The following is a 25,372-nucleotide window of genomic DNA, read 5'->3' as shown; positions in this document are numbered from 1 at the left end:
GAGAGACACAGAGACACACCTTCAGCATTGCTTCACCACTTGTGAAGCTTTCCGCTGCAGGAGGAGACAAGGGTTTGAGCCAGGGTCTTCATGCTTGGTGATACATGTGCTCCACCGGGCGTGCCACTGCCCAGTCCCTCCATTTATCTTTCTACTAGATTATAAGCTAGTTACATCAGGGACATAGTTTTAGGTTGCTATAGAGTGGTGACTAGACTAGCCCTGGTGCAAAGTGGGTGTCCAGTGCAGGTAAAGATAATATTTCCATACATTCTGATTCAAGGTAAACATTTTAATGTAACATTAATAATGAGAATGGTTTCATTTTTGAATAAAGCCAGGAAAAAGTCTTTATAGGGTTTAACTAGTAGTTCACCTTAAAATGTTGAATTTGGGAAACAAAATTTTAAAACTTTTATACCATAGTTTGTCGTACAATATGCATATATCCGTACAGACAGGAACACATATGCACACATTCATTCTCTTCTTGAAAAGTGACAGTCATCCTGAAGCTGAAAGAGAGTTGCAGTAGCTAATGAATGACTCAGTGACTCTGGCTGATTAACTTTCCCAAGGAACACTACATCTTCATTTAATTATCTGACCCACGTCGCACATCCTTGTGAGCGATCTTTCTCATAGATCTCAAACGTCCTAAAAACAGACACTCTCAATATTCATGTAGCCTTGAGAGGGGCTTGGAAGTGGTTTCAACAAACTTGACATGACATTTAAAGTTTTTTGGTTATTCGCTGAGAGATGTTCCATTATCCCAATAGTAATGACTTTGGAGCACAAGCAGTCATTCATGACAGTGTGTTTTATGTGAGTGTTGAAAATTCCAACTGAAAACAGCTTGTACATTAAAAGGTGGCTGCTGAAGATATTTACTGCACTGTCATTTCCTGACCAGGGGCTTCCAGTGATGGATGAGTATTTTACACACTTTCTTGGACAATCTCAACAAATTTTAGAAGTATGATCACTTTTTAACTGTTGGAAGAAAATAAATACACCTTTCCTATCACCTTCTCTATCAGGTGAGCAATGCTACTCAAGAATTAAACTCTAACAGAGCAGTGATTTTTTTTTCAGAGCAGTTTATATTTTATAATTTATAATGGAAATGTTGCATTTGGAGCAGAGAAGATAGTAGGTATGGTATTTCTGCAGTACTCATGACCACACACCATTTTTCCCCACATAGACCCACACTCCTGCCTTATGGACTATTTGCAATCAACTGTAAATTTTTAGTCAACTTCCTTCCCCAGATGTTCCCCAATTTGCAAATGAGATGATTTTTAATAAATGCCATGTTATCTCTAGTATGACAGCTTAGTTTAGTTGTGCACAACTATACTGGGTAGTTCTAGTTAAATGTTTGATGACAGAGCATATTTTCCATTGGTTATAATGAGGGTCTCTACGAACTAAGTCATTCAATATCTTCATAGACCATATTATATCTAGTCTAATGGCATAAGTTGCAAGGAAAGAACATCAGGGTATTTTAAGGTAATTCCAGGTTGAAGTCCAGGATCTACTATTTTGCTTTAACTGGTTACTTAACCTCTTCTTCCAGAACTTTTTAAAACAGATGATATATTCGGATGCTGAGCTTTCTAGTGACCTTACAAGTGAGAGCTGAAATATAGTTTTACTAGTAGCTTGTATTTATATAGCACATTTATTTGTAAGGCATATGCTGAACTTGAAACATCACTGCCCTCATTTGATAGACCTAGGGGGAAAAGCAAAGGGAGGTTAAGTTATTTGCTTAGATTTAGTTACTGAGTAAATCACTGTAGAAGTTGCATGCTGTCTCCAGAGATCCTGGAGATGTCTAGAAGAAACTCAAAAAAGCTTTTGGCCAAGCAAAAGTGCTAAGTAATTCAAAGCTAACTTTCTTGATAATGATGTCCAGTACTTCAAAATGCTTTCTGACACATTTAATTCTCCCACCCAATAACTTCGTAAAGCAAATGGTATACCTATCTAAACTATCTCTGTACACTATGTCCAAAGTCACAAATACTCCTTTCCTTTCCCGGTCTCACTTAAAAATCAGGACTATGACATTAGTCCCCTGCTCAATTCACTCTTCCATTGTCCTAGAAAATCATTCCACACATCCTCTTCTATTGTTTTCCAATATCCAACATCATCTTCTCTACTATTTAATTCATTCTTAGAAACACTTAGTAGAGAGTTTCCTGAGTATCTGTCTACTCGTTAAACGTACAACCATTCCTTCCCTCCCATTAGGATTTTCTTTTTTTTTTTTTTTAATATTTATTTATTTCCCCTGTTGTTGCCCTTGGTTTTTTATTGTTGTTGTTGTTATTGATGTCGTTGTTGTTGGATAGGACAGAGAGAAATGGAGAGAGGAGGGGAAGACAGAGAGGGGGAGAGAAAGACACCTGCTGCACCACCTGTGAAGCGACTCCCCTGTAGGTGGTGAGCCGGAGGCTTAAACCAGGATCCTTACGCCAGTCCTTGTGCTTTGCTCCACATGCGCTTAACTCGCTGTGCTACTGCCGGACTGTGCTGCTGCCAGACTCCCCCATTAGGATTTTCTATGCTGTCCTGAAAAGCAAGTATAACACACTACTGCCTGTCAATTGAAAGAACCCCTCCAGCAATTGTGTCTTCTCACTAGTGCATTGTAAATATTTCCTATTTCACATGATCATTCTCCTCAGCCATACAAACATTTTATAATAGCTCCATTCTTTAGAGGGAAAAGTAAAAGATCTTTGATGCCACATCCTGTTCCATCTACTACTTCAGCTATTGATTCCCTCTAGAGCAAAATTTCTCAAAACAATAACCCATGCTCAGTATTTCAATTCTTCTTCTCTCATTTTCTTTCTTGAACCCATTCCAACCATGCTTTTGACCCTTTACTCTTTTGAAACAGCTTTTGTCAAGGTCACTAATAAACCTAAGCTGTTAAAAACAAGGATTGCAATCCACTCGGTTATTTCAGTCCTCTTTACTTGACCTAAACCAGATCTCAGGGGGAAATACCCTGCATTGCCTGGATCTTATTCTTAGTGTTTTTTTTTTTAAATTTCTTTGAAAGCTTGGTTAGTTAAAACAGAGACCATTTGAAGGCAAGAGCATTTCTACTTTTTCAAGAAAATTCCAAACAGCTGTGTGCAGGTTAAAGGGGCAACATGATAAAGAAAAAGCCAAGTTGGTATTTAACTCTGCCTTCATTTCAGGCAACGGAAAGAGACCATTCCTTAGTCTCCTAAAGAAGTAATAGCGTAGTAAAGAAAGCACGCAAGAGTTTCTTTAAGAATAAGTGTAGAACTCTGTTAGAAATTCCTAGGAAATTACTTTTAATTCCAGCCCTTAGATTTCTCTCAATATTGCAAAAGTTTCCATCCAGATCTTCATTCATAGAAGACCCAAACTATAGAACTGAGGAAGTCATATCTTAAATTGTGAATCTGATATATGCAGTTGGGTTGATGGAATCTCCTATTATGCCTATTGCAACTAAAGAAAATATTTTTAGACACAGGAAGCTTCCAAACTGGAATTTCATTCTGTTTTTTTTTTTTTTTTTTTTTTTGCCTCCAGGGTTATAGCCGGGGCTCAGTGCCTGCACCATGAATCCACTGCTCCTGGAGACCATTTTTCCCCTTTTGTTGCCCTTGTTGTTGTAGCCTTGTTGTGGTTATTATTATTATTGTTGATGGCATTCATTTTTGGATAAGACAGAGAGAAATGGAGAGAGGAGGGGAAGACAGACAGGGGGAGAGAAAGACACATCTGCAGACCTGCTCCACCATTGATAAACCCCACTTGGTCGTGATGAACAATCTTTTTAATATACTGCTGTATCCAGTTGGCTAGATTGTTCATCATGATCAAGTGGGATTTATCCCAGGGATGCAAGGTTGGTTTAATATACATAAATCAATCAACATGATCCACCACATCAATAAAAACAAGACCAAAAACCACATGGTCATGTCAATAGATGCAGAGAAAGCCTTTGACAAAATACAACATCCCTTTATGATCAAAACACTACAAAAAATGGGAATAGATGGAAAATTCCTCAAGATAGTGGAGTCTATATATAGCAAACCCACAGCCAACATCATACTCAATAGTGAAAAACTGTAAGTATTTCCCCTCAGATCAGGTACTAGACAGGGATGCCCACTGTCACCATTACTATTCAACATAGTGTTGGAAGTTCTTGCCATAGCAATCAGGCAGGAGCAACGAATTAAAGGCATACAGATTGGAAGAGTAGAAGTCAAACTCTATTTGCAGATGATATGATAATATACATAGGAAAACCTAAGGAATCCAGCAATTATCTTTTGGATATCATCAGGCAATACAGTAAGGTGTCAGGCTACAAAATTAACATTCTAAAGTCAGTGGCATTCCTCTATGAAAACACTAAGTTAGAAGAAGTTAAAATCCAGAAATCAATTTCTTTTACTATAGCAACAAAAACAATAAGATATCTAGGAATAAACCTAATCAAAGAAGTAAAAGACTTGTATACTGAAAATTATGAGTCACTAGTCAAGGAAATTGAAAAAGACACAGAGAAGTGGAAAGATATTCCATTTTCATGGGTTGGAAGAATTAATATCATGAAAATGAATATACTACCCAGAGCCATCTACAAATTTAATGCTATCCCCATCAAGATCCCAACCACACTTTTTAGGAGAATAGAGCAAATGCTACAAATGTTTATCTGGAACCAGAAAAGACCTAGAATTGCCAAAACAATCTTGAGAAGAAAGAACAGAACTGGAGGCATCACACTCCCAGATCTCAAACTGTATTACAGGGACATTGTCATCAAAACTGCTTGGAACTGAAACATGAATAGACACAATGACCAGTGGAATAGAACTGAGAGCCAAGTAAGCCCCCATACCTATGGACATCTAATCTTTGAGAAAGGTGACCAGAATATTAAATGAGGAAAGCAGAGTCTCTTCAACAAATGGTGTTGGAAACAATGGGTTGAAACATGCAGAAGAATGAAACTGAGCCACTATATTTCACCAAACACAAAAGTAAATTCCAAGTGGATCAAAGACTTGGATGTTAGACCACAAACTATCAGATACTTAGAGGAAAATGTTGGCCAAACTCTTTTCTGCATAAATTTTAAAGACATCTTTAATGAAATGAATCCAATTACAAAGAAGACTAAGGCAAGCATAAACCTATGGGACTACATCAAATTAAAAAGCTTCTGTACAGCTAAAAAAACTACTACCCAAACCAAGAGACCCCTCACAGAATGGGAGAAGATCTTTACATGCCATACATCAGACAAGAGACTAGTAACAAGAATATATAAAGAACTTGCAAATCTCAACAATAAGACAACAAATAACCCCATCCAAAGTGGGGGGAGGGACATGGGCAGAATATTCACCACAGAAGAGATCCAAAATGCTGAGAAACACATGAAAAAATGTTCCCAGTCTTTGATTGTCAGAAAAATGCAAATAAAGACAACAATGAAACACCTCTTCACTCCTGTGAGAATGTCATACATCAGAAAAGGTAACAGCAGCAAATGCTGGAAAGGTTGTGGGGTCAAAGGAACCCTCCTCCACTGCTGGTGGGAATGTCAATTGGTCCAACCTCTGTGGAGAACAGTCTGGAGAACTCTCACAAGGCTAGAAATGGACCTACCCTATGATCCTGCAATTCCTCTCCTGGGGATATATCCTAAGGAACCCAATACATCCATCCAAAAAGATCTGTGTACACATATGTTCTTGGCAGCACAATTTGTAATAGCCAAAACCTGGAAGCAACCCAGGTGTCCAACAATAGAGGAGTGGCTGAGCAAGTTGTGGTATATATACGCAATGGAATACTACTCAGTTATAAAAAACGGTGACCACCATTTTCAGCCGATCTTTGATGGACCTTGAAAAATTCATGTTAAGTGAAATAAGTCAGAAACAGAAGGATGAATAGTGGATGATCTCACTCTCAGGCAGAAGCTGAAAAACAAGATCAGAAAAGAAAACACAAGTCGAACCTGAACTGGAATTGGCGTATTGCACCAAAGTAAAAGACTCTGGAGTGGGTGGGGATAAACTGGGAAATATTATGCATATACAAACTATTGTATTTACTGTTAAATGTAAAACATTAACTCCCCAATAAAGAAATAAAAAAAAGGAAAATAGTAAGTCAGAGAAGAAAGTGTGCTTATCATTAAAGGAATTTAAAGGAAAAAAAGAAAAGCTTCGTATTTAAGATAATATAACTTACGTCTGAAGAGAAATATGCTCTAAGTCAGCTGCCAACATCCAAGGCCAGTGGTGATTGTCGTCCAGACATAATGGGCCTGCCTAGTGCCAGGTCAGTGAGAAAAGTAAATCTAAACATATTTTGTATTTATATTTCCATGGAAATAGAATTAGCATATTAATCATTTTATTTTTAGACATGGAAACACATTTTTTAAAAATATTTTTTATTTATTTATTTTCCCTTTTGTTGCCCTTGTTGTTTTTTATTGTTGTAGTTATTATTGTTGTTACTGATATCTTTGTTGTTAGCTAGGACAGAGAGAAATGGAGAGAGGAGGGGAAGACAGAGAGGAGGAAAGAAAGATAAGACACCTGCAGACCTGCTTCACTGCCTGCGAAGTGACTCTCCTGCAGGTGGGGAGCAGGGGCTCAAACTGGGATCCTTATGCCGGTCCTTGTGCTTTGCACCACCTGCGCTTAACCCACTGCGCTACCACCGGACTCCAACGGAAATACATTTATTTGCTCGTACGATTCTTATTATGACAATGGATTCTAAAGTCCCATTATAGCCTTTTCCCCTCCTGGAACTGAATATAAAGTTGAAAAGTGGAATGGCTCTTAAGTAATGACAATAACAATGGACTTTAAAATGAGAGTAAAAACATGAAATTACATGAGTGTTAGCTCATACGTGACCTTTGGCAGACAACTTTGTATAACAGAGAAAGCTGCAAACAGAACAAAATAAAAAACTAATCACCTACCATCTTAAAGTAACATTTCCACTATTTCTCATGTATCACAAAAGACACAGGAAACTAGGTAATTTAATGGCAAATATATATATATATATAGATATAAATATAAATATATGCAACTTGGCATCAAAGTGAGGAAATGCTGCAGCCAATAGATGTTACCCTTCTTGAACTAAGAAGGCAAGGGTTGATGGCCCTTGGGGAAAGCCCTCTCTGCTACAGGAAATATCAGTTATGGTTCAGAAAGAGGCATTATTTCCTTTAAGTCAATATCGATCCCCCTTCACATTGTGGTTTTAATGGGTACTAGCTTCTTCGAAGTGCTGACTCTCAGATGAAATATAAAACTGAGCCTCTGCCTTTTGTGGTCAGTGGTGAGCCTGTGGCAGCTTTGACAAGAGGAAGAATATAGCACTCCTGAGTCCTAAATTGACTGTACCTATTCAGTTTTTCCAAGATCTGGTCTCTCCTTATAATTCTTCACCTTTAGCTCTTAACTATTACCTTGACCTACTAAGTAGCTGTTGGTTTCACCCCAGCAATGGCTTTACTTTGGTGAGAGAAGAAAGTGACCCATAAATATAATTTTTAAAGCACTACTGGGTCTCCATAATAGTAAAGTGTGTGACAAATATATGTTTTTAATCTATGCAATAACTGGAGTTAGTGCTGGCCGCCAGCAGCTTATATCCCTGTGGTTTTCCTCACCATTGATTTATTGATACTATAAATAATTGTCTTCCCTTGGTTTCCTTTTGTTGCTCATTTTACCTTTTGTATTGAAAATGTATAAAAATGATAAAAAGAACAAAAGAGGCTTTTGCAAATAGGTAAAAATATTTTAGGAGCCCCGGAACACTTATTAAAACCAATCACATAAAAACAAAAGCAAAACCATTTTTTTCCTCAATTCAGACACATTAGGCAAAGCAGAGGACAATTTTTAAAAAAATGACTCCATATGTCAAGAAAACGAACAATCGAACTAGACCATTTTGGGGCAGAAACTCATCATGTATACACTTTCATTCAATCTTGTTCTCTCACTGTCCTTTAAATAAAAATTCAGTGTGGGCACTATCATTCTGCAGTCTGCTATAGTAGTAGCCCCAATTGATCATAGAGCTTGAATGCACAGGAGAAAATGCAGGCTTCTGAGGATAGGCTGTCTAGGTTAAGTCACGCCTGTTTCCCATAAACTACTAGCAGGAATCTTGTCTGTTCAATTGCTTATCTTTCTGATTTGCGTTACATTGCTTGAGTTGAACACCCCCTCTACATTTCTTTCTTCACTCATTCTCAGCAGTGTGTGTGTGTGTGTGTGTGTGTGTGTGTGTGTGTGTGTGTGTGTCCTGAGTCTTGCACATATGTGATTTCCCTACTTCAGGTTGTTTTCTCATCGAGATATAGACAAAGAAATCACCACACCAGAGTTTCCCCTAGTGACACAGAACCTCCCATGTGGTGCTTGGACTTGAACCTGGGCTAAACCTATGGCAAAACACTCATCCTACCCAGTGAGCTATCTCTCCAGCCCTCATCTATATTTCTTTATTGAAACTGTCTCATTATGAGATTATCAAAAAGTCTTACAGTGCATAAACCTAGTGGAATTTTTCTAATGTCACATCTTCTGTGGTAGCTGTAACATTTTGGAAGTACAAAACAAATAGGGTTGGCCTTTACCCAGGTTCCTTGGAAGTAGTCTTTAAACCTGTGAAATTCCTAGAATGATGGGAGTGTCGTGGTAGGTCCCTAGATATTTTGTGGTATGAGTGATTCTCCACAGGGAATGGCTGGGCCAGAAAGACCAATTATGGGATTAGGAATCAGGGTTCTGAGCCACATAAGAGTCTGCCTTCAAAGAGAAGAGGGGATAGAGAATGAGTTCCATGACATGCCCGAAGATTCAATCAGTTAAGCTTATGCAATGGAACTTTAGTACAAACTCTGGACACTGAGGCTCGGGTGAAGTTTGATGTGTATGTATGTGCACTGTCATTACACAAAGTGCTGAGGGTAGAGGGGTAAATGTAATCCTGAGGCCAACAGGTAGTTCATGTTTTGGATACTTTAAGACCTCAACTTACATATGGTCTCTCTCTGGCTGGCTCTCACTAGTGTTTACTAAAATTTTACAGTAAGGTTGGCACTTCTTTCAATTCTAGGACTCGTTCTAGTAAATCACTGAATCTTAGTGAGTGATGAAAACCCCCCTGGATTCAGCTTTCACTGTGAAGTGACAGTGGGCCAGGAAGCACCAGGAGGACTGCAGCTGGTGTGAGAAGTGAGAGCCATGTCTAGAGGACTGAGTGTGAGGTTTACCCTAACTCTGGGTAGTTGGTCATAAGTCATTCTGAATCTTATTATATGACTGATAATATCAACAGAATCAAGTTAACTTTGCATATGGCTCTAATTTGCATTTTCCCCATATGGCCACTCATTGGATTCTTACAGTACCCCCCTGAAAAGTGTCATGAATTGTTTGACATAAAAACTGCAAGTGCAGACAAAATACAAGCAGAAGCGGGGGTGGGGCGGTAGCACAGTGGGTTAAGCGCACGTGGCGCAAAGCGCAAGGACTAGCATTAGGATCCTGGTTTGAGCCCCGGGCTCCCCACCTGCAGGGGAGTTGCTTCATAGGCGGTAAAGCAGTTCTGCAGGTGTCTGTCTTTCTCTCCCCCTCTCTGTCTTCCCCTCCTCTCTCCATTTCTCTCTGTCCTATCCAACAATGACGACATCAATAACAATGATAATAATGACCATAACAATGGTAAAACAACCAGGCTAACAAAAAAAGGGAAAAACATGGCCTCCAGGAGCAGTGGATTCATGGTGCAGGCACCGAGCCCTAGCAATAACCCTGGAGGCAAAAAAAAAAAAAAAAAAAGAAAAAAAAAAAAGAAAGAAAGAAAGAAAATACAAGCAGAAGCAAGATTCAAGTCCTTAGATTTCTAGATGGCACATTTTGGTCATAAGACCCTTTCACAAGCTAACCAACCAATCGTTCTACTTTTTTATGATTCACTTTCAGCCTCATTTATGTTATTTTCTTAACCCAAACAGAATCAGACCCTTCTTCATGTGCTCATGATTCTAGTCCCTCCTCTCCTTTGTACATTTCTTTCAAAGATAGCTAACCACTTTTTTCTTTTTTTGCCTCCAGGGTTATTGCTGGGGCTCAGTACCTGCACTACGAATCCACTGCTCCTGGAGGCCATTTTTCCCCCTTTGTTGTCTTTGCTGTTTTATCATCATCATTGTTGTTGTTATTATTGTTGCTGTCATTGTTGTTGGATAGGACAGAGAGAAATCGAGAGAGGAAGGAAAGACAGAGAAGGGGAGAGAAAGATAGATGTCTACCTACACACCTGCTTCACCGCCTGTGAAGTGACCCCCCCACCCCCCCCACCCCGGCAGGTGGGGGGCTGGGAGGCTTGAACCGGGATCCCTGAGCTGGTGCTTGCGCTTTGCACCATGTGCGCTTAACTGGCTGCGCTACTGCTCCACCCCCAGCTCACCACTTTTTTTTTTTTTTCTTTTCTCCTCGAGGGTTATTGCTGGGCTCGGTGCCTGCACCATGAATCCACCGCTCCTGGAGGCCATTTTTCCCCCTTTTTGTTGCCCTAGTTGTTGCAGCCTCGTTGCGGTTATTATTGCCATTGTTGACGTTGCTTTGTTGTTGGATAGGACAGAGAGAAATGGAGAGAGGAGGGGAAGACAGAGAGAGAGGGGGAGAGAAAGACACCTGCAGACCTGCTTCACCGCCTGTGAAGCGACTCCCCTGCAGGTGGGGAGCCGGGGGCTCGAACCGGGATCCTTACGCGGTCCCTGCGCTTTGCGCCACGTGCGCTTAACCCACTGCGCCACCGCCCGACCAGCTCACCACTTTTAACTATCTCCTCATAAAGGAGACTCACACACCTACATCTCCAACCCCAACTGCAAAGCTTCAATGCTGTGCCTACCCCAGATGCCAGAAACATTTGTTACTAACACCCTGCCCTTGTTTCAAAGTACACAATTACCTGTGAGCTAGTGAATACCAAATAGTAAATAACTCGATCCTTTGATCTGCTGACTCATGAGGAAGGAAGTTGAGCAAATAATACAGGTTAATGGTTCGATGTATACTTACTACACACATTCTACCTTCTTGATAAGATCTCTGAATGTTAGATTTTTTTAATACCCTAAAAGTTGAGTTTTAGCAACTGCATTATGAAATGAGAATAGTAAGATTTAAAGAAGTCCATGAACTAGCAAGAACACAAAGATTTTGCTGTTTGCCTCTGGCAAAGTCAATCCAAATGTTACTGTCCTCTGCCCCCTGAGTCCACATGACTAAGCCATCATACATAAACATATTAAGAAATGGAAAATATGTATGAGTTAACCCCAGGCAAGAGAGCTCGTCTGTATTGTGCACTTGCTTTGCCATGTGTGCCCCCCAGATTTCAGCTAGGCCCCCACTGATTGGAGAAAATGTATATGCTGTGGTATCTCTCTCTCTCTTTGTATGTGTGTGTATACATGTAAATATTGTATCACTTAAGATGTTTGAGAAAAAGCTTATCTGGAGTGCTAATTTAGGAACATGATCAGTTAAATTAAAACTAGAAGACCTCCACATTTTATCCTGAAGCCATTTCGCACATTCCTAAACATTGATTAGATATTTCTAATGTAAGATGTTTGTGGCTTATAGAATTCTTATCGTACGGATCACGTAATCTCAGGACTGGGAACATCTCTAGTTACTTAGTACAATCATCGATGTGGTGCTTGAATTTCATTTATTCAGCATACTGTTCGATGGTTACCTGTCCTATGTTTGAAGACCTATAGTTTTCAGTCATAGCCTTAGTCTCACAAGAAAAAAGATTCCTCCTTTGGACAACTCTCATCATTTCATGAATTATATCCTTGAAACTTTAGTCACTGGCCCCAGTGATTTTTCTGCAGTGTGGCTATGTTAAGTCTAATTCTTGGGTGCTAGGCAGTGGCATACCAGGTTAAGTACACATAGTATGAAGCGCAAGGATCCCAGTTTGGGCCCCCAGCTCCCCACACTTGCATGGGTGCAGGTTGCTTCACAAGTAGTGAAGCATATCTGCAGGTGTTTATTGTTCTATCTTCTCTCTCTCTCTCACTCTCCCCCCCCTCCAGGTTTACCGCTTGCTCGGGTCCTTGATCTTCGTACTATGTGCGCTTAACATGGTGTGCCACTGCCTCACCTCCTATCTCCCCCTCTACCAATTTCTCTGTTCTATCCAATTAAAAAAACAAAATGGCCAGGGCCAGGTTGAGTGCACAAGTTACAAAGCACAAGGACCCAGGTTCAAACCCCCCCAGTCCCCACCGGCAGAGGGAAAGCTTTTTGAGTGGTGAAGCAGGACTGCAGGTATCTCTCTGTCTCTCTCCTTATCACCCCCTTCCCTTTCGATTTCTGGCTGTCTCTATCCAATAAAGAAATAAATATAATAAAAATTTTAAGAAAGAGTGATATATCACTTTAATAAAAAAGGAATAACAAAAAGCCACCAGGAGCAGTGGGTTCAAAGTGCTGGCACTGAGCTCCAGAAATGACCCTGGAGGCAAAAAAAAATCTAATTCTTCATTTGTTATCACTGAGGCTTCACCAATCCAGGAATGATTCCCACCCCCACCCCCCAACAAAAAGGCAGACAGAGAAAGTAAAGGCATCACAGCACTGAAGCTTCCTCCAATGCAATGAGGGTCAGGGAGTCCGACACCCACCAGTCCTTCAATAATCCAAAGCAGGATACCATGTTGCCTGTAACTTCCCTTTGCTAAGCCAAAGAGCCATAATTTTGTTTCAAGAGTTTCTTCAGTAATTATGAGTTGGAGTTATGGTTAAATCAATTCATTAGTTAAATCAGTGAGTAACCTTCATGCTAGGTGCTTAATAGCCCTTCAAACCTTTTCCTGCCATTTCTATTGTGACCATGCCAACTCATGGAAAAACAGTCTTAAGCTATCACAAATTACACAACTCGAGAAGTATATGTTCATAGAATCCTTTGGAACACAAATTTAATTTTTTTTTCTCATGCAGAATTAATAGTGGAGGTTGATTTTCAGCATATACCTAATAAGAATCTCCATAAAACAATTTGTTTTATTCACTAGAGAATCCATCTTGGGATACGTTTGTGGCAAAAACCGTTTTACATTCAGATACTTTTATGTTATAACTGCATACATAAAAAAGTCCCAATATTTCTTACCAACCAGTCACTAATTATATATCATAGTATATTCAAGGAGTAAGAAAAGTAAGCTTATATCCTTCTAACTATAAGCTAACTTCCTAGAATGCAAGTTCCAAGGAGGTAGGGTGCAGCTCTGAGTAAGTACTTAGAAGAGAACCTGTCCTAAGAGACTGTAGGACATTACCTGGGTATCAAACAAGAGCATTTCGTTGTTGTTGTTTAAGACATTTTTTGTGCTTCCTTGAACATTTGAGTCTAGAACAGTGCTGTCTAATGGAAACATGAGAGTTACACAAATGAGTTATATATGCAATATAAATTTGCCTGTGTTAATACACAGGGCCTAGAGCATGTGCAATTTCATAGTTAGGCTGATTTATAAAAAATTTAAAAAAAAAAGTTATTTATTCCCTTTTTTGTTGCCCTTGTTTTATTGTTGTAGTTATTGGTGTCATTGTTATATGCCTCATTGTTTTATTGTTGTAGTTATTGTTGTTGTATAGGACAGACAGAAATGGAGAGAGGAGGGGAAGACAGAGAGGAGGAGAGAAAGATAGACACCTGCAGACCTGCTTCACTACCTGTGATGCTCCTGTAGGTGGAGAACCGGGGGCTCGAACCGGGATCCTTAAGCTGGTCCTTGCGCTTTGCGCCACCTGTGCTTAACCCGCTGTGCTACCGCCCAACTCCCAGGCTGACTTTTAAAAAAAGATTGTATTTATTTATTAATGAGAAAAAGAGGAGGAGAGAGAGAGAACCAGATATCCCTCTGGTACTTGTGCTGCTGGGGATTAAACTTGGGACCTCATGCTTAAGAATCCAAGCTTTGGGTCCATGATTGCTCAACAATTTGTTTGGCTTTGTATGTTAACTCTCTTTTCAGTCACTAGGTTCCAGATGTCATCAGGATGCTGGCCAGGCTTCCCTGGATTGAAGACCCCACCAATGTGTCCTGGAGCTCAGCTTCCCCAGAGACACACCCTACTAGGGAAAGAGAGGGGCAGACTGGGAGTATGGACCGACCAGTCAACGCCCATGTTCAGCGGGGAAGCAATTACAGAAGCCAGACCTTCTACCTTCTGCAACCCTCAGTGACCCTGGGTCCATGCTCCCAGAGGGATAGAGAATGGGAAAGCTATCGGGGGAGGGGGTGGGATATGGAGATTGGGTGGTGGGAATTGTGTGGAGTTGTACCCCTCCTACCCTATGGTTTTGTTAATTAATCCTTTCTTAAATAAAAAAAATAAAAAAAATAATCCAGAGCTTTATCCATTGCGCCACCTCGTGGACCACTGGCTTTTTTTTTTTTTTTTTCTTTTTCATTCAGATAGAGACCACAGCACTGCAGCATCCCCTGGTGCTATGGTACTTGTGGTGTAAGGGTTTGAATCTGGACCATGTACATGGAAAAGGTACATGTGCGCTTGCTCTCTCTCTCTCTCTCTCTCTCTCTTGCTCTCTCTCTTTCTCTCTCTCTCGTCTAGAAGACACATAAGGTATATTTGGAAAAATCAGGTGAATTTTACTAATGTGCATTAGTTAACCAAATATCAAAGATACTTCGACATGTAAGCAAAATAACATATATTAATAGTGCACCAAATATAATGTTAAATAGTCTAAGTCTTTAAATGCATTTTGTATTATCGCAAATCTTATGTCAGGCTAGGCACACTTCAAAAAGCTCTACTTTAGCTTACTGAACAGATCTAGAACATGAAATTTCTACCAGTGCTATTATATATAAGATTAAGTTGCTACATTTATAGAAAATACCAGTGATGACGATAATAAAGAAAACATTTAGAAAGGGAGCCAGGTGGTGGTGCACTTGGTTGAGAACACATATTACAATGTGCGAGGACCTGGGTTTGAGCCCCGGGTTCCCACCTGCAGTATGAAAACTTTGCATTGCAAGTAATGAAGCAGTGTTGCAGTTGTCTCTCTGACTCTCTACCTTCCCCTTCCCTCTCAATTTCTGGCTGCCTCTACCTAAACAAAAAAGATAAATAAAAATAAGAAAGAAAATTTAGTAACTTGAATTTTGTACTCTTAGAACACAAATATTTTTGCAAAATTTCAGAGTTAAGACAACATTGTTTTTCGTTTCTTATATTCAATTTAAAATTTTCCTAATTGGAAAACTCTTATAATTCATAAGTCACACATAGTATTACTATGCAGGAGAAAAAAAAAACACATATAAAGTCAAAATCAAACCCCATTCTTGTGTGGACCAGGAAACTCTGTGGTCACAGGTTATAAACTGACCATGGTCAGTAATCAGATAAGCATGTGCTGTTTGAATCATACAGGGGATTTTATCACAGCTATAAATACATCTCTAATACATATGGGAAAATATTCCAATACAGATGACATACTGATGAAATCAGTTACTGAAAAAGTGTTTTCAACACTTCATTTTATATACATGAGAAATAAGTAAAAGATGCAATGTTCTATAATTTACTATATATATATATATATATGCAATGGTCATGTGTTTTTAGATAATTTGGACTTATGGAGGTTCTGTGAATGGAAAAACAGCTAAGTGCTAAAGAATGAAAATCAGGGGCCAGGTGGTGACACACCTGGGTTGAATGTACACATTACAGTGCACATAGATGTGGGTTCAAGCTTCCAGTCTCCCACTCCCCTCCATAGGGGAAAGCTTCATAAAAATAGCTTCATAAAAAACAGTGCTGCAGGCATCTCTCTCTCTCTCTATATATATATATATCCAAAATAAACAGGTAAGTTGAATACTAATAATAGCAGTGCCTAAGTATAGGAAGGTCCTAAGCTATCAATCATACTTTTCTACATTTACATCATGGTTCTGTACACATCTTAGTAAATCAGTGAAAATTAGAAGTTTCTAGATAATTCAATGTGACTCATTCTGTCCAAAATGGGGTTAGCCTTTATTTCTTGATGCTCTTCCCCTGTCTGTCCATTAAAGAAATCATGCTATCAGTGTGGTACTCAATGCTAAATGTACTCTAGCATTTCCATCAGAGATGAATAACTTTCACATCTGAGTCAATACAAGGTTGTGGCTGGGTGGTGACACACCTGGTGAGGACGCACACATCTCCAGATAATAGGACACATATACAGGGGGACCCTTCAACAGCAGTAAAACGGTGTTGCCGGTCTCCCTCTTCCCATCCTTCCCTTTCATTTCAAAAAAAAACTTTTGAAGCAAGACTAACAGACTTCTTCTAATAACTAGAATAATCTAATACTATCTATGTTTAACAATATTTCTGTTATACAAGGTGTGTCTTCATATGGATACTATTATTCAGTGACTTGTAGATTTAGCCAAAAAAACAAGAAAATATTTCCTTGAAAAATCCACAAATATGTTTGCATATATGAACTTCTGTCCATTGTCTTCGAACTCAAATAGGACTTATGCTGGGGCTGAAGGGCAGTTACACATGCAGTTCTTCATTGTTCTAGTCACAGCCCAGCTGTGTTATCCTATATTGGATTGATGGTACCAAGTCCTTCTATATCTAAAGTAGCTTTTTTATGATTTGGGTTTTATGTATTTCTAAAAATGGAGTTTTAAAGTTATCTGGCACAAGTTGTAGACTTTACCTTAAAAACTAGCTATGCCAGTACACTACTGCCTCCTACTGTCAGTTTGAGGAAAGTGAGTATCCTTACTCAACTTTTGTTCACAAATTTATAGATCGCCAATCTTCCTTCTCTCTTTAAACTATAAATTTGCAGGGTCTGCTTCTGCACTGATGACCTATAAAGAAAGGCTGTTTTAGGAACAACTTTAATTCTTATTAATACTATCTGGTCTTCTGAAATTTGATTAGACATTATTTTGTTCTTAAGCTCCTCATTTTTCAATATATATATATATTTCTCTTGACTTCTTCCCAGTCTTCTCATATATAGATTTGTAAGGGCATGGTAAACACCACTTTAAAAGTTTTTGGTAGTGTTTTCCTAGTTAAGCATATTTCTAAGCATATGAATTCAGAGAAAACAATCACTTCAGAAATGTTTAAAAATATTTAAGTTATATACCTAAAATATGGATGGAGTAAGGACAATCTGTGGTAAATATAGACTATTCAGATTGAGAGCTAGTGTTTTTTTTGTTTTGTTTTGTTTTTTGTTTTTTTGCCTCTAGTATTATTGCTGGGGCTTGGTGCCTGCACCATGAATCCTCTGTTCTTGGAGGCCATTTTTCCCATTTTTTGTTGTTGCCCTTGTTGCACTTTTTTATTGTTATTGCTTTTATAGCTGTTGTTGTTAGATAGGACAGAGAGAAATGGAGAGAGGAGGGGAAGACAGAGAGGGGGAGAGAAAGACACTTGCAGACCTGCTTCACTGCTTGTAAAGCGGCCCCACAAGTGGGGAGCCGGGGGCTCGAACTGGGATCCTTACACGGGTCCTTGAGCCTTGCGTGCTTAACCCACTGCGCTACCACCGACCCCTGCCCATGAGAACTAGCATATTTGGATCAATGATAGGGCTGGTGGTGGTAGTCACTAGTGCTCAAGCTGCAATTTGACTTCTAGTAATTTCAGCGAGTAAAAGCATGTTCATTTTAAAGTGAAATTTTTGATGGGAAAAATAAGTCAAAGACCTGTTTTAGAAGCTGCTCCCTATAAATTAGGAAGCACTAAAAGGAATAGGTGTCACTAAAGTTACTTTCTTGCAAACTAAACACTAAGAGTGGCTCCTATGAAATCCGAGGCAGCACTATTAGGTTTCTATAAATATATCATTCTGTATACAGCAATGGCTGAGCCAGTATTTCCTAAGTCCCTATACTGAAGCACAATCAGATCTGACCACATAATTCCCTCTTTCCCTTTACACCTATAGATTCCTGCCTCTGGCTTCTCTGGCCAGTAGTCACTATTTCCTCAGAGACCTGTTTCTAGTCCTTACCCAGGGCTCTGGAGCACTTCGTGTCTCTATGGCAACAGGAAACACAAAGCACTAGAAAGGTACTGTTCATCAGGCAGAAAAGAAAGAAATTAAGAGTATACTACTCTAGGTAAACTAAAGAAGGTGCAGGAAAAGGGAGAGAGGAGAAAATGAAACAGTTGTTCAATTTTTCATATTTTCTTAAAAAACTACAAGTATTAACACATAACAGCCCTTAAGTATGCAGGACTGCTATTCACATAGTATATGGAATTTTAAAAAAATTGTTAAAGATCTACATAGCCATAAAAGTCCCAGTAATTTGTGGCTTTTCAAAGTAGTGAGATAAAGAGATTCTAATCAAATATACTAGGATGGTAAGTCAAAAAAAAAAAGTGGGGGAGAATAAAAGGTAAACATTACTATCACAAAATTTCCTTTCTTATTACTTATCTTTAATGAAATGCAAATGTAATTAGTCTATTTCACTTTGGGGCATCATACTGAATGTATGTCTATTTAATTTAGTGATTCCAAATAAGAGTTTGTCCCCCAATTTTTGGCCAGTTCCAGTCTGTTTATCTCAAACAGCCTCCTTAACTCAAGAGTAAAAGTAATGATGCTTAATTTGAATCTGAAAATATATTATCCTACAGTCCACACATTTATGTAGATTATAGTCATATCATAGACATCTAATAAATATATACCATACATGAACATCCTATCAATATTTTTTAAATATCTCATTCATACCTATAAAATAGTACTGAGCGTCAGTACTGGAAATTTGCTGTGAACTTCAGAATGTCTACTGACAATGCTAGAGAGAGTAATACAATCTTCCCCCACCCTTTTGTTGCCCGAGTTGTTCATCATTGCTGTTTTTATTACTGTTGTTATTGCTGTCATTGTTGTTTGATAAGACAGAGAGAATCAACAGAGGAGGGGAGAAAGATACAGGGAGAGAAAGAGACACCTGCAGACCTGCTTCACTGCTTGTGAAGCGACCCCCCCTGCAGGTGGGGAGCCGGGGGCTCGAACCGGAATCTTTATGCCAGTCCTTGTGCTTTGCGCCATGCGCTCTTAACCTGCTGTGCTACTGCCCGGACCCCTAAACTAATACAATCTTAATGTTAAGAAGGTATTGGTCCTCAGGGCAGTACCTGCTGCCATATTCCAAATACCGGAATTTACAGACTAACATCATCAGTTCTAGACTCTGTTTTGAGGCAGTATTCCAATAATTTGACTAGTAGAATTTCAGAGGCACCAATAACATTCTCAGTTATAGATCTCTATGGGTAGGATCAGAGATTCCTCTCTCTCTCTCTCTCTCTTTCTCTCCCCCCCCCCTCCCTTTTCTTCAAACCCTTCCAGTGGTCCAGGAGATGGCGCAGTGGATAAAGCATCGAACTCTCAAGCATGAGGTCCTGAATTCAATCCCCGGCTGCGCATGTACCAGAAAGATGTCTGGTTCTTTCTCTCTCTCCTCCTATCTTTCTCACTAATAAATAAATAAAATATTTTTTTAAAAAAACCTTCCACTGAGATGTAGCTATTAAGTTACATCCACTAGAGGTCAATTACACCTGTCACTAGTTAAACTTCAGTGGGCATTATAATACTATTAGTGGCATATACATACATACATACATATATATATATATATATATATATATATATATATATATATATATATATATAACAGCATACATTCTTTAACCACCAAAATAGGGCATTTGCTGAGTAATTTGTTTTTTAAAGATCTTAGATTTTATAATGACTACCTTTCTATACTGGTTCTTACTTTCATAGAAGAGAAAGGCAATCATTGGAATTAATCAATAGGTCAATGTCTTTTCAATTAAGCACATAGGGTCCTCTCTTCAACTTTGTAACCTAAGTCATCAGAATAAGTATCTATAATGGAAGTGGGGAGGGTTACTCAACTGTTCAACAGGGTTTACCAGGTGACAAATGAAAACTTGATTCAAGGACAACAAAAAGTTCAACTATAACACAGTTTGCAAAGATAGGACTCAGATTTAGTTTTAACAAAATGCATTCTATTGCTAGTTTATTATTAAAATAACTAAGTTTTGGTTTTACTTATAGTTTTCTTTTAGAAAAACACAAAATACTAACACGTTGCCACTTACGTGTCCTGTCTGCAAGAGGTGCTTACATGAATTGTCATAGCCTAGTGCAATATAATCTTTATCCTCTCCATTTTATAGATGAGGAGGAAAGGTGTTTGCAGGCTTATAACATGTGCCCCAGCAAGTAGGCAAAGCCAGGGTAGAGTTTAGATTAAAGCCTAACTCCTTCAAGTCAGCTTTCTCCAACGTAAAACACTGCTATTAAACTTTTAAAATACAAACTCTAAGTACTGAAAGAATATATAACCTTTACCAATACTGTTTCTGACAAGTATCTTAAAAATCTGTTCAGCACTCCAGAAAAACAGAATCAGATATGTCCACAACACCCCCACTCCCATGCTTGCTTGTCTTTTAAGCAATGCATATATTTATATATTTAAATATTGGCTTTTAAAAAATATTTATTTATTCCATTTTGTTGCCCTTGTTTTATTGTAGTTATTGATGTCGTTGTTGTTGGATAGGACAGAGAGAAATGGAGAAAGGAGGGGAAGACAGAGAGGGGGAGAGAAAGATAGACACCTGAAGACCTGCTTCATTGCCTGTGAAGCGACTCCCCTGCAGGTGGGGAGCTGGGGGCTCGAACCGGGATCCTTACGCCGGTCCTTGTGCTTTGCGCCATGTGCGCTTAACCCGCTGCGCTACGGCCCAACTCCCATCAATACATATATATGTAATCACAATATATCTAGTTATTCACAGAAGTAAAACCTATAGCCCAAATTCACCAGTATACCAGAAAATAGCTAGATGTTTTGACATAATTACACATAAAACTTTATGTTTTAGTTAATAACACACAATTTGTACCAAGTAGGGAATCCAGAACTATGAAAATATTTCCAGATTTTCTTTAAAATAAAAGGAACTAACCACAAACACCTCAACCGACTTTAAATGTTAAAGATTTAGTATATATAGTTCCCTTTTACTATGAACCTATGCCTGAAAAGAACTGTTTTACTTTTAGGAAAGTCTGCGATTCCTGAAACTAAAGCATGAATTTTAAACTATTCTTTTTCACTGTAATTAGCAGTGAACTCTCTGTGATACTAACCTCTCTCTATTTCTCTGTCCTAATCTATGACCCCTCAAATCTCATCATATGCTTGCTACCTCCTGATTTCCCCAAAAGGTCTAGAAGTCACATTGCATTAACTTCTTGAAAATGTTGTGCATCCTGGCCTGCTTGAGGTTATAGTTTTTAGTGTCCCTGACATCAGCTAGAGTTAAATGATGATATATGTATATATAAAGTATAGCCTTTGTTCTTATCCCCTGTGATTTTATTTTAAGTATTTATATTTATTCCCTTTTGTTGCCCTTGTTGTATTGTTGTCACTGTTGTTAGATAGGACAGAGAGAAATGGAGAGAGGAGGGGAAGACAGAGAGGGGGAGAGAAAGATAGACACCTGTAGACCTGTTTCACAGCCTGTGAAAGGATTCCCTTGCATGTGGGGAGCCTTATGCTGGTCCTCGCACTTTGAGCCACCTGCACTTAACCCTCTGTGCTACCGCCCCACTCCTTCCCCTGTGATTTTAAAGGGAGTACTTCCCATGTTGATGTGTCAGATTCTCGCCATTCTGTGTTCAAGAGGATAAGACTATGTCTCCTAAATTGTTCATGTACTGTATGCCGTAAGATGGACAGCATGTTTCTATTCATTTAGGCAAGGAAAAAAAAAAAAAAGGTCTGGTAAAATAGGTTAATTGGACAATGCGCTGCCTGGTCCCAACTATACTCAAGGATGCTTTGGTGTTTTTTTGGTTTTGGTTTTTTGGTTTTTTAATTCTCTCTGTGCTTGCTGTCTCTGTCTCTATCTTTAAAAAGAAAGAGAAAGACAATGGGCCATGCTATACTAAGTATCAGGGATATGGCTCTTCTCTCCAGGAAGCCTATAATCTAGTCACTAATCTGTATCCTGTATAACAAGGACAAATGGCAAGAACAATTTAAAATGTTTGAGTAGTTATTTAGACCCTTTTGTTTAAAAAAAATACATCACGGATTCTTCAGTCTACTACGTTTTTTTTTTTAAATTAAAATTGAGATTCTTATCTCTTAAATGCCAAACACAAAAATTTAAGTCCAAAGGCTGTGTTGGGGGGAGGGGCGGTACTAAGGGCTATGGTACCACCTGTAGCAGTAGAGAATGAATGAACACAATTAATGTGAAGGTAACAGTAAGCAGAGAAACTCTTCTATTTAGTAATGAACTAGGTGGGGGCCAAGTTGTGGCTTACCTGGTAGAGTGTATATTACCATGCTTTAGGACTTGGGTTCAGGTGGGGGGGGTAGTGGGAGGGCTTCACAAGTGGTGAAGCAGTGCAACAAGTGTTTCCCTCTCTCCCTCTCTCTCTCTCACCCCCATCAATCCCTTTTCTCCCAATTCCTCTCGCTCTTAGAAAGAGAAAGGGAGGGAGGGAAGGGAAGAAAATAAAATGGGGGGGGGAGGCAGGCGGGCTGCAAAGAACAGTGGGTTCATTGTCCAGGCACCATGCCCCACCAATAACCTGGCTGCAAGCGAACAAACAAAAAACACTAAACTTGTTTGTGGGGACTGAGATCTTATTTGGAGGTTCTAGCAGGGGAGTGCAACAGGTACCTCATATATCCTCAAAGACAGAGCCCAATCTCTATTCAGGGAAGGTCATCCTCTTCTACTGAGAGCATGGCTTTGGCAGATGGCACTTGGAACAGTGTGGGAAGAAGGAAACACCTACCTAGCCAGCCAGATCAGCCAAATCACCCTTATTCCTCTGGGGACTAACTGAAAGAACAAGAGACAGGGAAAAAGGAAAACAAAACAAAACAAACAAACAAACAAAAGAGCCGAGGCCAGGTAGGCATGCAGATGCTGACTGCTGCTTACAAGTTCAATGCTTGAAAAGCAATATATGAAGGAAACAGATTTGTAACCTGCAGTCTTGAGTTTGAGACACATTTGCTTCAGAAGCAGTTGAGAATGGTATTGTCTCCATTGCTCCTGCATTGAGCGTCATTCCCATTATTCCCCGGGTTGTCAGGAACTATATTAAAAGGAGAGGAATTATCTCAAATATGGTACAAAGATCTCTCTTAAGTGACTGGTCTTTCAGGTTTCCCCTCCGATCTGTGTAAAACCAGGTCAAAAGTACTCTGGCAGTAAGTAACTTGAAGCACTCCTTCTCAACCTTCATCCTTTCCTTGTTCATTCTGGGAGTGCTCAGTTATTTTTCCTTACTGCACTACCCATGAATATAGAGTGTGTACTTAGTTAATGTCTGTTTCTTCTACTACATTCTACAAAAGAAATTCTTTACCAGATCTGATTGGTAGTGGTAGTTTCTTGTGGTTCTGTGTGCTAATTTCAGGAAAACTTTTAATGACACTTTCCTAACTATTTGTACATATATATATATTGCCTCCAGTGTTATTGTTGGGGCTTGGTGCCTGCACTATGAATCCACTGCCCCTGCAGGCCATTTTTCTCATTTTGATGCCCTTGTTGTTACCTTCCTTGTTGTTAATGTTGCCATTGTTGTTGTTGTTGGATAGGTCAGAGAGAAATCAAGAGAAGAGGGGAAGGCAGAGAGGGGGAGAGAAAGATAGACACCTGCAGACCTGCTTCACCGCCTGTGATGCGACTCCCCTGCAGGTGGGGAGCCTGGGGCTCCAATCAGGATCCTTACACCAGTACTTGCTCTTTGCACCATATGTGCTTAACCTGCTGAGCTACCGCCCAGACCCTATTTCTACATAGTGTATGAAGTTCTTAATGACCAGGAACACAACAGAATTCTAGACTTTGTTGCTGTGACTCTGTTCCATCACCTTCAGGAGAGGCAGTGGTCATCTCTTGAGCAAATTAAAAGGCTTCTCCAACTTTTCTTGTCTTTTTTTCTTCTTTGTATCGTTTGGCTTTACTCCTTTCTGACTGTCTTTATATATCTGATTTTAATGGAGCTCACAGTCACAGAACCACTCTTCGGTTTATCAGGCAGTATACTCACCAATTTGTTTGTTCATGAAAGAGAATCAAGAACAATTTTCCCTGGCTCATCTGTGTACCTGTAAGCTCTACTTGTATTTGTCACTACTTAGATTCAGGGGGTGCCCTATTGCTCACTTTGTTAAAAAAATTATTTATTTATTTCCCCTTTTTGTTGTCCTTGTTGTTTTAACATTGTTGTGGTTATTGATGTTGTTGTTGTTGGATAGGACAGAGAGAAATGGAGAGAGGAGGGGAAGATATAGAAGGGAGAGAAAGATAGACACCTGCAGACCTGCTTCACTGCTTGTGCAGTGACTCCCCTGCAGGTGGGGAGCTGGGGCTGGAACTGGGATCCTTACTCTGGCCCTTGCACTTTGCACCACGTGCGCTTAACCCGTTGCGCCACTGCCAGACTCCCCCTATTGCTCTCTTTTAATATCCCAGAATGATTATCTTTATCTCTGTAGACTTTAGCATCTCTGCTTCTTTACTAGGAATGATAAAATAAATAAACTAAACCTGGGAGTCAGGCGATAGCGCCGTGGGTTAAGCGCATGTGGCGCAAAGCACAAGGACCAACGTAAGCATCCGAGTTCGAGCCCGGCTCCCCACCTGAAGGGGATTCGCTTCACAGGCGGTGAAGCAGGTCTGCAGGTATCTATCTTTTTCTCCCCCTCTGTCTTCCCCTCCTCTCTTGATTTATATCTGTCATGTCCAACAATGACGAATGACATCAACAACAACAATAATAACTACAACAATAAAACAATAAGGGCAACAAAAGGGAATAAATAAATATTTTTAAATAAATAAAAATAAACTAAACCTACTAAGAAATTTTTGTGACAAAAGATCTTAGGAGTGCAATCACCAAGCAGAAGGCACTATAAAATGCCCTTATCTGAATCTTCAAAGTGGGTATGTTTGAAACCATTTTCATGTGGCTACAACAGAAAGATTAGTAATGGGCTCTCCTGAAGCTATAACTCTGGGTGAGGAGAGAATCATGCATAATTTGAAAAAAATAGATGAAAATCACTTCCGATATT

General features: G+C 39.4%; 1 protein-coding gene across 1 annotated transcript in view; it reads right to left on the bottom strand.

Annotated features, from left to right (window-relative positions):
* DIAPH3 (diaphanous related formin 3) overlaps positions 1–25,372 on the bottom strand; it is a 551,468-nt gene that overhangs the window by 1,858 nt on the left and 524,238 nt on the right. The gene's annotated exons all lie outside the window — the stretch shown is intronic.

Source organism: Erinaceus europaeus, chromosome 5 (genome assembly GCF_950295315.1).
Source record: "Erinaceus europaeus chromosome 5, mEriEur2.1, whole genome shotgun sequence".
NCBI lineage: Eukaryota > Metazoa > Chordata > Mammalia > Eulipotyphla > Erinaceidae > Erinaceus > Erinaceus europaeus.
Note: the sequence above shows the minus strand (reverse complement) of the source record. Positions and strands in the feature narration are given on the sequence as shown.